This window comes from Lonchura striata, chromosome Z, assembly GCF_050655825.1.
Source record: "Lonchura striata isolate lonStrDom1 chromosome Z, ASM5065582v1, whole genome shotgun sequence".
Taxonomy (NCBI): Eukaryota; Metazoa; Chordata; class Aves; order Passeriformes; family Estrildidae; genus Lonchura; species Lonchura striata.
Window position 1 is genome coordinate 56,780,587 of NC_140740.1, and position 14,469 is coordinate 56,795,055.

At 40.1% G+C, this 14,469-nt stretch overlaps 1 long non-coding RNA gene across 1 annotated transcript in view; it reads left to right on the forward strand.

The window, feature by feature from the left end:
- The first annotated feature begins 5,010 nt into the window (after positions 1 to 5,010).
- LOC146763849 (uncharacterized) overlaps positions 5,011 to 14,469 on the forward strand; it is a 38,951-nt gene continuing 29,492 nt past the window's right edge. Inside the window, exons 1-2 of the long non-coding RNA XR_014951066.1 lie at positions 5,011 to 13,272; positions 14,365 to 14,440. This is a non-coding gene — a long non-coding RNA (uncharacterized LOC146763849). The remainder of the gene's footprint in view (positions 13,273 to 14,364; positions 14,441 to 14,469) is intronic.

A 14,469-nucleotide genomic window follows, 5' to 3' on the forward strand; every position in this document is an offset into this window, starting at 1 on the left:
GGAGATCACTGCTTCCCTCAGTCTGCCACTGCAGCCCAGGCAGCCTGCATGCTGTGGGGGCATTGTAATTGACTGCCTGTGCCCACTGTAGCCCTCCCCAGACTTGCTGAGGGGGCACTGTGTCCCACTGCCCAGATCACTGAGGAGGGTTCTCAGTTCCAGGAGCCTCCTCTGAGAAATGTCACACGTGCCTTATTGGCATTTGTGGTTCACCCAGCCTGTCGACATTTTTAGTTTGTTTGTCAGAGTCCTGCACACCAAAAGCCTTGAAAATTTCAAGGCATACTTTACTACTGCTAATCTTGACATTTGTTATTCTATACATTTTTACTTTTTAAAATATCTGAATACTTAAAAATATAAACAAAGCTTATTTGGGAGAATAAAAAATAAAATAGAGTTAAAAATTAAAAGCTATATCAGACTTTGATAGCTTTTCTGCAAGATATTGTTAAGCACTCATTTTTAATTCTCAAAGGCTTCCATTAAAGTTTGACATAATAACATTTTTCCATGGTGGCTACTTTTGTATCTGTAATACATAGTTTTATTAAACGAGGGATAAAATTATTATTAACACTATTGGAATACAACTTAAAGAAAACCAGAGGTGGGGCTCCCAAGGAAAATGCAGAATTACTGACATTTGTAATTGATTACTGCTGGTAAAGTTAAAATGCAGAATGAAATACAAAATATGAAATAGTATTTCCAAGAGAGAACATGAAAAATGTCAGTATGGATTATAGAATGTTGTGGGTCACTTCTTGCCTAACAAAACACCAGTTGTTGCATAAATATTGCATTCCTCTTCAGATAACCAGAAGGGCAGATTTTTCAGGAGTGTTTGAGGTAGAAAGCCTGGAAATTATGACAAAATTATTCATTGTACTTCTGTTGCACCAATATTTTTAGGTAATTTCTAGCCACATCTGGAACCTTTGGACATAAGAAATATTTATTGTACCACCATTGTTGGGCCATCAGCTCAGGCTTCAGTTCAGCAAAGCACATGCCTGCCCTAGAGTCTGTGTTTCTGATCTGTGAGGCACATGAGCAATATGTGCCTCAGCCCTGGGCTTGCCTTAGTCCTGTAATCAGTAGTGTGATTCTTGGCCATGCAGAGGGAAAATCCCATGTGTCTGTTTGGAATGTGGCGAGAGGAAACTGTGAGCAAATGAAACCTTCCTGTCCACAGGGCACCAGGAGCCCTGGGGAGACCTCCCCTGCTCCTCACTGTGCTGGTGCAGCCAGACAGGCCAGGGCTTCAGGGTAGCACTGTTGCGCTATCAAAACATGAACTTGGCGTTTATCTCACTGTCATATTTTTAAGCTTCAGGCACAGTCAGCATTCCACACTGTTTGCCTGTTAATCTGCTTTCTTTGTGCTGTCACAGGCAGGTGACAGAGGCCCTCTGCTAGCAAAAAAGAATCACTGATTGCTTCAGTCTTTTCTACTGAGAAGTCACATTTTAGCTTTGATTGCTTTTCCTTCCTTAAGGCACAGTTATTTTGGCAGTTGTTTTTTTTTTCAGTTTGCATTGTATGTTGGTCAGTCTTGTATGTTATAAGTCTTCTCCATACATATCTTGCCATCCCTCTTTCTCTCTAGACTTCACTGTCAATACAAAATAATATAAATTGACTTATTAGTCAAAATGCACATTCCCAGCTTTTGGTGAAGCAAAGGATCATCCAGGTCTTTCCAAGCTTTACAATTATGGCAAAGCTATTTTTCATAGTGTGTTCAGCATGCCATTTCCACAGGTAATTGCACTGATTTTCTGCTTTCTCATGCAACCAAATAAAAACATTGTAAGTATCTCAAAAACAGAGGACATTATGGAAGTTCGATGTAGAATCAATCATATCAACTGTAACAGGTCAGCGTTGGTTTGCCTGCAGAGGGAAATATTTGAGCAGCGATTAGAGCTATTCTTAGTGCTGGGTCTTATTCAAGCTTGCAGTCAATCAGGTAGAGCTGGGTAAGCACCAGGAACAAGTTCCAGCAGATAACACAGAAATCAGTGGCCATTCTCAGTGTTTCCAGTATCACTACTGTTTTCTTTACTTTATGGCAAAAGAAATAAGGCTGAGCAACAGCTTTCATTAAACTACTTCCTGACAGTGTGCATGATAAATGTATTTGGAAACAAACATTTTTTTAATCCCTGGCTAAGAAAACTTGACATCTAACCCTAAACCTGATAAGAGTTCTCTAGCAGGCTTTCCTACACATGTTTCAGCCAGACCTGTTTCTGCATATATTGTTGTAAATAGATTGTGATAGTCTGAATCTGTTTCTACTTCCTTTTTTTTTTTTTTTTTTTTTTTTCCTGGTGCGTTTGTGCATTTCTCCCCTCTCCCTGTCCACCCCTTGCCTGTAGCAAAGAGTTGTCAACTTATGCATAGGGACAATGGGATCTCTCTCTGTCTCTCTGTCTCTGTCTCTGTCTCTGTCTCTCTCTCTCTCTCTCTCTCTCTCTCAATATTTTCGATATTATTCTGGAACTTCTTTTCTGATCCCCAGGGAAATTCTCAGTGTGAAGTCATCTACCTGAAACTGAGAGATGGTATATTTTGCTCACACAGCATTGAATGCCTAAACTTGTAACAGATAGGAGTTTTTTTTGAGATGCACATTATTGTGTTATTGCATAATTGTTTATTTTCTTTAAGTTTGTAGAGACTTCTTCCTCTATTCACATGTTCCTAATGGCCTATTTTAGTAGCTCCTATTGTTTTTGCTTTGTGTTTGATTACTTGATAAGAATTACATTTACTGTCTGACTAAATGAGAAATTAGTTTCCTATTTTTAATTTTTTCTAATTTCTATTTTATAGCTATTATTAGCATTAATCTTCTTGTATATAAACTTATATATTATATTAATATAGATTATAGAAAATATATGGTTCTTACATTTCTAATTTCTAAAAAAGTATATTGATGTGTTTTGCAGTTGCACAGTGTAAGTGTAGAGATGATCATTCATGAGAAGCATGAGCAAAGGCAGTGTACAGAGAGCTTTTACCCAGTAAGAGCCAGACAGCTGATAAACCATCAGGTCTGTGGCACTTGCTTAACAGCATGCTTAGAAATAACCCATTGACTTTAGCTGCTATTGTGTTGGTGCAAAATTGGTCAGATTGGCTTTTTCCATCCTACTATGAGATATTTTTGCATAAATATTCTACAATTCCGCTCCTGTGGTCTAGATTTGAGTCAAGGGTCACTGAAAGGGGTGGCCCAGCTACTGTCTGATGAGTGGGTTTGGGTGGGTCAGCAATAAAGCACCGGGCAGGATGTCAGAGACAGGCCTGAAGGTGATTGTGCATGTTTGCCTGCACGATGAAACTGATGGGAGGCAGCACTGGCAAGTGCTGATGTGGCAGGGTGGACTGCAGCCTTGAGTGCTTGGGGTTAGGACAGCCAGCAGTGCTCAAAATTTTTAAATAAAATGCAGTTTTCTAACTGAAATATGTCCATCATGAGATGTACTTGTGAAGGAATTAAAATACTCTGCATTTTTGACCAGGTGGTGAAACACTTTCCAATGCAACAAGGAATTTAAGAGCGTTTTTTACTGATGTACATGCTCTACGTACTGGTAGCTGGGTGCTCCTGTTTCAGGCAGGACACTGTAAGATGAGGGCTTGTGGAATGAATGCCTGTGTATGTAAATGCCCTTCTCTAATCCTAATCAACCATTCCCTCTTCTCCATCCACCAGCGTCATCTGGGGCAGCTGTTACACAGAAAGGGACCACTTAATGAGGTGTAAGGACTGTGTGTATACTCCTTATATTTACTAAGACCTCTCTTCTGCATACTCAGGGTTTTGGGGGTCCTGTATCGCCAAAGCACTTTGGGGATTTCTATAATGAAAAATGAACTTGTTTAAACTCAGGCTAACAACACAGTGTGGTTGTGTTACATGGCCCAGCCACTGGTGCCCCATTGCATGGGTCAGTTTGTCATGTCTGACTACAGGCTACTTTGTGCCTGTTTTGTTCCCTCTGTGTATGGTGGTTATCCCACAGTGGTTAATGCCCAGAAATTAGCATCCCAAACTGTCATGTGTTCTGAAAACCCTTATATGTCTATGAAAACATGGAAAAAGTTGAGTCCTTTCACAGAAAACAAAAAAATTAAACATAAGCTACAGAAACACCTAGACTGGCAATTGCATCAGTAGCTGTTGACCATTCCAAAGCAGAAGTCTGCAGATCAGAGACACTATTTAAGACATGGATATGCCTTGCTTTGTGCCTATTTGTAGTATGGGGAATGGGAACAAAACTGTGACAAGTGGGAACATGATGTATGTGGGATTCCTTTCTTGATTTATTTGGGTTTTTTTTTTCTCTGAAAAAATAAATATATAGGGTGAAGATTTATGCACTTTCATTTATGAAGAGAAGCACAAAGCTTGCTGGCCAGTGTGAGCATGTGTGAGAGAGGGAATCGGCACAATTTTTGCCTCCTTTGGTAGTGAGCTGCTCCATGAATTTTGACACAGGTTAGGTGTACCTAGAGCCTTGGTTAAGGTGTCTCATCGAAGCTGCCTGTGGACTGTGGTGCTGTCAGATGCCCACTGCCTTTGCCGCCTCCTCGCTTAACAGAGCACAAGCCCTTCTTTGGCTGCTCCCTTCAGGAGGCTGGTGCAGTTCCCAGAGGCATCCATGGCGTTGCCCCCTCTCTGCAGGAGCATCCCCCACCGCCCCGCTGCGGACAGCAGCGCCTCGGGCCGCGCTGCCCGCGGAGCTGCCCCAGCCGTGTGCCCAGGGCGGCCAAGGGCGATGGTCCCCCGCCGCGGACAGGGCGGCTGGCCTGCAGGAGCTGCGGCCTTTCCCTCTCCCATGAAGGGCGGCCAGGCCCGACCGCAACCTGTGCCCGAGCGGCCGGGCCGGGCTGCGGCCGGGCGCCAGCCCCGCTGCGAGCACAGGGGTGCCGTGGGAGGCAGTGGCTGCCCGGGGAAGCCCGGTCCGAGGGGCACCGCACGGCCCCATGGCTCGTAAGGCAAGGCTAGCGCTGCAGGATGGAGGTTCAGCGCACAGCCGCCGTGCCTGGGCGTGGGGCTGGCGTTCTGAGGGAAACCTGCCCGTCACTGTGAGCTGTGGCTGCCATTGCAAATGCTGCCGGGTGTGCCATACTATTTCCCCAGCCTCACCTGCTTGCTGTGTGGTGCAGTTGCTACACATAAGCAATGCTTGGATGTCCCAAATCGCAAATGTGTCTGAGGCGAGTATGATTACTTAATTGGTACAGCAGCACTCTATAAGAAATGCAATCTGTTGATAAACCTAGTTTTGTCCCCTGTGTGTGAAACCAGTCTACAGGGGTATTAACAGAGGAGGAGGGCAGCCAGACAGAGAGCTCTGCCCGCGAGTGATGAGAGAGCAGTGACAAAAGTGTTTGGGCTGGGTGGCACCTGGTGACCTCAGTGCTTGCTGTGGGCTGACCACATGCCTAGCTCAGACACCTGGAACGTGCTGCAATAACTGCAGGTCTCCTTGGGAAAGAAAAGCTATAGAGGTTATGTGGATGTCAGCCAAGGAATGCCTACAAGTAATGCATAAAAACTGTCCCCTTTATCACTGTAAGCAAATTTCATCTTCTAATGTGTTTCCTCTTGAAGTCACCAAGTCACACAAGGAAATCAAGCTCCACAGTTCACAACTGCTAACGTGTAAATGTTACTGAAAATCGAGGACGTGGTGGGGGCTATTGCCGGTGGGGGACTGTCCTGGGCGCTGACCTGGGCGTAGCCGCCTGCCTTTCTCAGCATTGTTCCTCCTACGCTTTGAGCTGGGGGAGAGGAACTCTCACCCTGCAGCTCCCACTGCCCGCAGCCCCTTGCCCGCCCCTCCTTCCTCACCCTCTGCACGAGACTTGCTGCCTTCAGTCAGAAAATTTCCTGGGCTTGGCACAAAAGCCTTCTAATGTAAATATCAGAGGACTACAGAAAGCCTCTCTGTTGGTGCTAGTTCTTCTGAGCCGTTCTTTCAAAGTGCTGACTGTGCTAGTTCTTATCGTAAGTCAGTCTCAGCAATTAACTTTCTTTTGATCACTTAGGCTTATGCTTTTTTTTTTTTTCTTAAGTGCACTTCTAATAGTAGATGAATGTAGTGATTAAATACACAATCACGAGATTTTTAGTTTAAAGGAAATGATACTTAGATGTTACCAAGCGCCTTCATAGAAAAGAATTTTAAATTACAATTTTATAGATGAAAATAATAATGAGGACTGTTGCTTTAAATTAGGAAATTTAGGTGTATGAAGGATCATAAAAAAACAGCACAATGATTTTGAATGCAATGTATTGAAGTCTGAAGTTTACTATGTTGTTTCACATGAGAAGCTTTAAGAATGATTGATGAAGAACTTTTCCCCATACAGATATGGTGGCTGGGTGTTAACATCCCTGAAATATGTAGCTAATTAGGTGTGGGCAAGTACTGCACCTGGTTTCCAAAGTTTTGTATTCCTGGCAACCTCATACAGCTATCAGTCTCTGCTATTGAGTTCCAATTAACACAAAAATTTTCCTTACTTGTTAGGAGACAGGTGCTCAATGTAACTACCTGAGATTTTCTGTCCTGGACTTTTCTTTGTCCCTCTGGGCAGCACTACGTGTCACATAATGTTGCTGTACTACCCCAGAAGCATTCTGCTCCCTGGACTATTAAGCCCATCCTGACTAAATATTTATGAACAAAATTAGAAGTTTTGTTTTGTATGAAGTCTAACTCTTGCTAGCAACAATTTTCCTTTTACAAATTTTCAGCAGACTGCAGCATGTCCCATTGCTCACAGTAGTCAGGAATGTCTGTGGTTTGTTTTGTTGAGCAACATTACTTTTCTGGGGTTAACCCTCCCAAGTCATAAGACATGTTTTTTTTTTGTTTTTTTTTTTTTTTGCAATAATGAATTTGAACACCTGCCTCACCCCCAACTGCACTTCCCCATTTTGGGGACTTGGACCTCCATCTTCTAGCAGGGTAAGATAGCATGTGACAGAAATGTTGCTGTAAATATTTTGATGAAGATGTCACCAGAATGCTCATCTTTTCATGCTTTTAAGTGGCAGCACAAGGACAGAACAGCATTTTCTGGTGTGTACCTCAGTTTGAATTCTTGGATATATTTGCTTGGCAATGTTTCTGGTATGTAGAATGGTATTTTTCTTATTTGATAAAGACTAGGCATAATTCAGACTCATATAATTAAAACTAGGGATTATTTAACACTCCCAGTGCTCCTCCTTGAAAAGTTTTTGGGTAAGCTTGGGAAGGTATATTTCTTAATTGTTGAGTTCAACCCAGGTACAGGTCTCCATCTGGGTGCTATGCACTGCAAAAGGAGATTGCTGTCATTCAAAACTCAGGGCTTCCCTGATGTAGCATGTCTCTCACAAGCATGTAATTTGTAGTTACTATGAATTTTCTTATGCCATCCTCGGAAAATTGCATCTCTTGCTTTGGCCAACTATACAAATTGCAGAATTTTATGTTTATGTTACTTGGTGGTGGTGACTCACCATGTTTTCTGACACTGTGGTAAATGCTATTTGACTTAAGACCATAACAACTTCTATAAAAATCAATTGAAGGTCTAGCCAATCCAGTGTCCTATTGCCAGCAGTGGCCTGCAAAAAGAGCTTAAAGAGAAGGATGAGAAACAGGGGATGTAGGAAGCGATTATCCTCACCTCCAGTAACTGATGGTTTAAGAATTTCCTGTGCTAAAATTTGCATCCGGACCATTGTGTCTAATAGCCACCAATGGGTTTATCCTCCACAAATTCCCCCCTTTTTTTCAATTTCTTTTATGCTGTGGCCTCCACAACTTCCTGTGGTAATGAATTCCACACTCTAATTAAGAAGCTATGTGGAAAAAGCATTTCCTTTTGTTTAAACTGGACAATTTCTTTTGGTGCCTCTTTATTTATGACTTGTGAGAAGTCATGGGAAATCCATCTCTACAAACCTTTCTTGTGGCATTTATAATTTTGTAGTGTCCTACCATAGTCTCTTCATATTTTGCTTTTTTTATCTATTTGTTTTTATGGTATTTGATTTAATTTTCCTATCTTCCTATCATCCTTCTTCTTTTCCTATCTTGCCAAGTAGTCCTCTTGAAGAAACCTGAAACTAACTTGTTTTAGTCAGAATGACAGACTAAAAAAGGTCAAATTAAAAAAAAGGAATTAATTTAGTCCCTCTGTTTAGAGAAAGTCTTCCAAAACCCATTACCATACTGGACTTTTCTGTAGCTTTTTCTGTTCTAAATATACAGTGAGATGGATTGGTATGAACATTGAGCTCTGATGGGTTTTGTGTATCAGATTTCCTACATGGTCTTGGCTAGCCTAGTTTATAACTATGCATGTCTATAAGGTTATATAAGGTTACGTAAGGTTATATGTAAGGTGTTCACCCACATATAATATTTTCCATTCACTAGAATATCATTCTTTGCTTTCTTCAGGTTACAGTGGTGTTCTCTGATATTCTTCAGCAGATTTCCACAAGCAATTTTAGGCTGGATGAGCCTTTTTCAAATCAATGATTATATTGAACAATTATATCACAAAGATTGTAAACTGGCCTTTTTGCTGGTCTGCTGAGAGCATCTGTGCAGTAGTAACAGTATTATTTAAACATCACTTGTTACCTCTTTGGAACAGATTATTTCTTCAGATATAGATTCACATGAAGACTGTGAAGTCTGGGCTTGAACAGACCCATCATAGTTTACCTGCATTCAGCCTGGTCTTAATACCAGCTACTTTCTGAGCAAGGCAGAGAAGCCATATGAATGCAACTTTTCCTCTATCTGGCAATTCAAATGCAGACAGGGAAAGCATATGGTGTTTTTAAAGAAAAATGTCTTATGATCTATGTCTTAGTTCACATAGCATAAAGGAGACACACTTCTGCTGCTCCTAAAAGTGTTTTTGTAGTCATCCTGCATGTGAAAATGTTGTTTTCCGTAGCTGGGTTAGACTGCGTATAGTTAGAAGTTGATGTATGCACAATTGGCCGACCAAACAGGAGGAGCTGCAGTATAGCATGATGACTCTTAGCATTTTTATGTGCTTGTTTACAAGTAACTTTTACAACTCTTCATTATCTTTGTGGTTAAATTTTGGAAGTATGGTTTTTAATTTACTTATATTTATACCTGTTGATGAGAGTGTAGGGTGGACATGTCCTTTTCTGTAAAACATTACCATGTCCTGGAATGGGGAAAAGAATTTCTGTCAATATTAATGCACTTATTTGGTTCTCAGCCTGCATGGTTAATGAATTGTTAAATCCAGTGAAAGAGAAGTATTGGTTTCTTTTTAAGACCAGCTCATAAGAGAGCTTCTGAGCTATCTGTCATGCTGAGAGATTGTGTGCTGATAAATGTTACTATATTTCAGCATTAAAAGCAACAAAGAAAGTATAACAGCCTGACTGAAGAGGTATTTCAAGATGTTTTTCCTTCTAGTGGGAAATATTTACATTGTTTTAGTTAAACAGGTTTTTAGAAGTCATATTTAATTACCACCATTTAACTCTTGTACTTACATTCCATTCAGATATAAAAAAAAGAAAAATTGTATTTTTTACCATAACAGATGATAAATGACTTCACTTATGCATAGAAGCGGAGAATCAAAATCCTTCAGACCATTTTTCCGTTCCAAGGCATATGTTAAATACTGAGAATATAAAGGTTTATTAGCTAAACAAAACAGTATCCAACACATGATACACTGAAAAATTCAGGGCACAGCTCTCTTTTTAAGGGAATGATTACAATTATTTACTAAGATCATAACAGCATCATTGTGACTTATGTGTGTGACAATATTGGTGGACATCACTGAGAAAGGTATTTTTGCAGAAGAGATTTTAATGAAGACAGAGTGGTACAGATTGCATAACTTTCAGCTAGGCAGTTTTCCTAGCTGACCTGTTCAGTATGTGCATAATTTCCTTCCAGTTTCTATGTGCTAGAGAAACGTGTTCACTCCTCCTATGATCCTAAATGTATCAGCACTCCTGGTAATACCAGTTGCTAAGAATAACAAGTGAAAATAGAGCCAAAGGGCTTAATGTGTTAATTGTTTGCAGAATATTCCCAGTGCCAGTTTCCTTACTTTTTCCATGAGCTGGTGCTTTTTTGTTAAATTCATGGAAATTGTCCTTGCTGTTTCCATAAAATGTGGGTATTTATCTGAACTGAAACTTCTCTGCAGTTGCATTGTGTGGGTGACAGAATGCTGAAATACCTTTTTACTAATCTCCCCAGAATCGTGTTTATGGGATAATGCAAAGGCACAGTTTTGGAATTACACTTTCAGCACAGCTGTCGTGTTGCAAATCTCAAATAGCCCACCAGTGCTTTTCTTGTCTGAGGTCTTTTCTCTGCTAGCTGTGGGTCTGCTTATGAAAAAGATGACAAGTGAAGGAAAGAGATGTGGGAGCTAAAATCCCTTGTATCAATGGTAATAGAGATTCTGCCTGTTCAGAGGGAGAATTGCTTATTTTATGTCAGAAGAAGCTGTAAAAAGATAAAAAAGATATTGGAAAATGAAAGGATTTTAATGAGGGAGAACACCAACAGTTTTACCACTGTAAAGGTCAATTTACATAACACTGATGAGATGTCTGCTTTGTAGCTTCTCTTAAACCTGAAATTTTCTGCCTTGTTTGTGTTTGCTCTTTGGGGTTTGAAATATTAGTGTTTTCAACAAGAACTCTGTTGAAAACAGTCAATTTTGCTTAACACCCACCCACTGCCCCCCCCCCCCCCCCCAAATTTCTTCTCGGGCTTGCTATTTGGATTTCATTCAGCTCCAGCCCAGACTCTCAGTGGCAATGACTGTTGCCAGAGGCTTTGAAAGAAACTGGCCTCAATGAAAGATCTGAGCTAGCATGTCTTCCTTCTCCCAACAGTTAAATGTGGAATCATAACATTTTATGTAAGCTGTAAAAATAAGTGAATTTTTAAAAACTGTGAGCTGAGGTTCTTAGTGCTTAAGTTGCTAAGAAAAGCCAAAAAATGTTAGAATATGGCAAGCAAGTAGCTTGCCTGTGAATTTGTACTTCTACTCCTCACTTTTCAGTACAGGACCTATGACAGAGAAGCCATTGAAGTCGCCCAGGTAATGTAAAACTTATTGTGCAAGGAATTGAAACTCCAGCCCAAGATCATAACCTGTTAAGGATGAGCTTTGAAACTTGTCACATTTTATAGCAAACTCATGTCATATACATGAGATAAATAAAGTGACTTAAGGCTCTTGGAAGTCATTAACTTCAACACCAGGTTGTTCAAGGTTTTGCTATTCTTGCTGTGTCTTGTCCAAGGCCTCACTTTCTGCTACTCTCTTTTAAACCTTATTACTGCAAACAAATCTTTCAAACCATACATAGTTTCTAAGTATGATTGAACTTTGGGTATGAACAATGAACACCCATGAGGAAGGCAAATCTTGACAAAGCCTGTTGGCTGCCTGTTCCAGGCTCTGTGCTCTTTGTCAATGCTGCCCCAGTCAAGGACACCTATTGGAACAGGTGTCTGTGCTGAAACACCTGGACTCTGGTAGCCACTTCATTGTCTTGCCTGATCCACATGCATGCTTGCCCTGATAATGTTTACAGTGAAGGCATTCTTCTTGTTTTGTGTCCATCAAACCGTTCCCCTTACATCTTCACAGGAATTAAACAATTCATTATCTGATTCTCTCAAGGAAATGAAGTTGGGGTGCAAGAGGGCAGCAGTCATAGCCACTGACAGGCCTAGCAAGAAAATGTAATGGAGTCTTAATGTAAAGAGGGAATAAAACTGCATCTGTTACCATACCTGAGGGAAAGTGACAAAACAGGCTTCAGAGGCTATGTAAATATGAGACAGGCCTTTTATTTATTTTTATTTTTGTTGTTGTTGTTGTTGTTTTTTGTTTTTAGGTGAGGTGGAAAGGAGAGGAATAACAGAATTAAGTTTTCTACACCTGGAGTATGAAAAGATGATTTTAAATTCTTTATTCTGTCTGCCAGTGGCTTATATTTATTTTCCTCTAGCAGTGTCTTTTTCTCCCAGAAAATTTCAAGTCATATGGCTTCCAAGCTGTTAGTGCTTACAGCATCAAGGGTGTATTGGTGGTCTTGATTTTCCATGGAGAATTTACAGCTCTGTGTAATCACAGAGAGTAATGGAGGAAGGAAGATAAGGGAGAGGCAGTAAAGGTGTATTGCAGTGTTAAAATTAAGGTTCAACATTTCTTCAATTCAGTCAAGCAGGAAATCTCATTCCAGCCTGGAAGGGCCTAGTTTTTGTCCTCATATGATTCTGCATTGATATAGTTTTACTGGAACAAGAGGAAGGAAAATTTAAAAATCAAGTGTTCCTGTTGCCAACATGGTCTTTCTTTTGACTGAGTGTGGCTGTCTCCATCTCTCCCTCCTACAAGACTGATGCTGTGTTTTTCAGTCACCTATGTGTTGCATAGATTGATAAGAAGCAATGTTTACTGTGCTGCTCAGCTTTGACTAAGCTGCATTAACATTGTACGAACCTACTTTCCCATCCTGGAATGAAAATCTTGTGGATGCTCTTAAGAATTAGCATTTCTGTAATGGAGGTGAGAGACAAAAGTCATAGACTTCCTCTATACTTTATCTTATTTTCCTCAGTTACGTTTGTATGTGGTACTGTTTGTTTTGCAGGTGTGTCATCCTGAAAGGTGAAAATTGTGTGAACTGGGAGTTAGCCTATTTGTATTGGTGTCTTATTTTGTGATCTTCAGTTACCTTTTCCGGCAGGTATGTTCTTAGGTCTCAAAGATTCTTAGAAAAAATTTCAAGTTCTCTTGTTTACTCATGATTAGCCACATTTCTTCTTCAAGGAATATTTAGGAGTCAAAAAATTAAAGTACTGCCTTGCTCTCTACACTGCTTATTTGATTACTTGTCAGCTGGCTTGGTCTGTTTTTATAATTTTTATGCCAATATGCTCTATCAGTTACAAAACTGTTTGCATTGACTTAGTTAATACTTAAGAATTTTCTTTTCTGGTTGGCTCATTATTCTGTTTTTACTAGAGGTGGCCTAGTTGGGTGATAGCTGCTGTGTGTGAGAAATGTGGAGAGTAACTTATGCAGAGGCTTGTGGAGCATGGTACTGACCAGACATGGCCTAAATTAACCCTGATCCACACTGCTCAACAAGGAGTTGTTGCTTCAGTAATTCAATGAGTCCTCCCAAGAGAGGTAAGCATATGATGGATTTCTGAGGCCTGACCAAACCTGTCCACAGAAGTAACAGTGGAGAAAGTCAGCTTCATATGTTGTCTTCCTGTTTTGGCCTTTCAGTTTCATTTAGAATATTTCAGTTTAGTAGTTTTGAATTTTCAGTTTAGTATGTGTTTTGCTGCCTGGCAAAGATTACAGTGTTTTCAGTGTTTCAGGAAAATGCTTTGGGGATGGGAGGAAATGAATGAATATTTTCATGCAGTAAATGTTTCTTTTGAAGTTAGCGCTATAAGTGATATTTAAACCTCAAACACTGGTTTGTTAACAAACTTCCTAAGCCTATCAATAAATCAGCTTTTCTTCTATGAAGATTTTTTTTCCTTTGAAATTGTTTTACAAATAATGTAATCTCATCTAATGGAACAAATAGAGGATAATGTTTATGCCAAAAACTTCACAAGGTCTCCTCCCTGAGTGCAGATGAATAGATAAATTAACTCAAATATCTCTAGAGTAGAGATTTTACATGGAATATAAGACACCTTTGCTTAACCGCTATGATATTTAGAATCTTCAATCCTATTTAATTTCCCAGAGTGTCATAGGTATTGGTATTTTACAGTAAAATTTTTATACTGGGTGTTTTTGTCTAATGATTGAGGATGTTCTTGCAAAAGAGCAATTAACTCTAATTAAGAGTCATGACCTTTTTCATCCTGAAAGAATGGGCCCAAGAATGCTCTTTCTTTATTGCTTCTGTGAGAAGCTGATGTCTGTAATTTGGACTGTGCAGAAGTCAGTGTACCCAGAACACATTTTATGGCCAAAAACCTCTGAAAACCATGCTGTAGTAGGTTAACAGAGACTCCCCTCTGAAGCAAGGAGCAAACTACAGTTTTACCTGAAAATATATCCTCAGACATCTGAAGAGGTCCCTAAGACACCTAAAATTCCAGTATGACAACCATATGTCTTACTTAAGTCAGACCCTGGTCTGTGTGATATAATTCTAAATTAAATGTGTTTTTCCACAGTAACAGTCTTTCCTCTTGAACACAACTCATTTTGCATTTAACAGTGTTCAGTAAGATGTTGTCATCTTTCATGTAGGGAGAATGCACCCAGAAGAGATGGACCTTTCTACTCTAAGAACCATACCAATGAGACCTGGGTCCATGTTTTCACAGTAAGTGCTTTATGTAAAGACTGATTTCT